The following is a 1305-nucleotide window of genomic DNA, read 5'->3' on the forward strand; positions in this document are numbered from 1 at the left end:
ACAGATTAGGTGGCTGGTCCATGGAGCCTGTGGAAACCGTGATGGTGCTAAATCACTGCACTCCAAATGGACTCAGACTAAAATTTACCAAAGCCTAGTCTCAAAATCAGATCTGCAGATCCCAGTTTTCAAAATGCAAGGAGTGCCAGCTGAGTTTCTGTGAGCTTTTACAAAGGCTCTGAAATTGCATGTGCAACATTTTCCTCTGGCCTAACAACTGCAGAGCTCTGGTTTTATTTGAAAAGGTTGCCACAGCGCTCCAGAACTCAGAGGTTATTGGCAGTAATGTGAATTTTGGTGCCTTTGAGCTGCCCGGAAAGAAATTCCTCTGCTGGGGCTTGGTGCAGAGCAGGGCTTGCTCAGAGGCTGTGGGGCACCTGGCCTGTTTGGTCACATTATTATATAAACCACCAGCAACGATGGCACTAAATATACATCTCTGGGGTGCAGGGGTGACCCCACGCCTCCAGGGCCCAACCACAGCCATCCCTTGTCAGGGAACACAAGGGAGACGACCCACATGATGGGATCAGGAGAGAGACTGCTGCTGTCTCTCCAAGCTCACAGCTCTGCAGTGGGATTCAGGCTCTGCCTGCGCCAGAGAGACATCCTGTCTGGAACAAGCGTGCTGTTGTTCTGGTGACCCTGGCAAAGCTCAGAGTCCCCAGCCAGAGACTGCTGGAGAGGTTCAGCATGTCCCTGCCTCTGGACTCTGGTACCCAGGGTCCTGCACTGCTTTGGGCTGGCATCTGACATTACCAGTGGTGAGGAAAAAAAAAATGTCAAATTTGGGAATGAAATGGGCATTTTTAAATGCTCCATGGGATTTTATTCATTTACTTTGCCACGGGGTTTCCTCACGCTGCAGCCCAGGCAAGGAGGAAGCAGTTGGGTCTGGTGATCTGTGGCCTCCCCTGGTTAGTCAAGATGGTCACGTTGTGAGTCAGGCACTGGCCTCCACATGAGCCATCAGCAGACAGAGTGTTTCAGGAGACTTTGACCAAGTGGGGTTGTGCAATCCAGCCAAGGCCTCCTCGAACGTTTTCAGAGAAGCATTGTGCAACGATCACTCATTTACTCACAAGGACAGGATCCCAGCGTGAGAGAGAGGAAGAGGGAGACCTGATGAACCCGGCAGCTTCTGCGAAGAAAAACCAAAAAAGCCCAAGCAGCTACTTCGTGCATGGAGCTGGTTTAATGCCACTCTGCCCCCAGTGACACAACCCGTCAATAATTCACTGAAGTAACTACACTGGCAGGTCATATATCACCTAAAATAAAAGCCATTGAGATCAAAGGCAGTTT

Source organism: Eurypyga helias, unplaced genomic scaffold (assembly GCF_000690775.1).
Source record: "Eurypyga helias isolate BGI_N326 unplaced genomic scaffold, ASM69077v1 scaffold39493, whole genome shotgun sequence".
NCBI lineage: Eukaryota > Metazoa > Chordata > Aves > Eurypygiformes > Eurypygidae > Eurypyga > Eurypyga helias.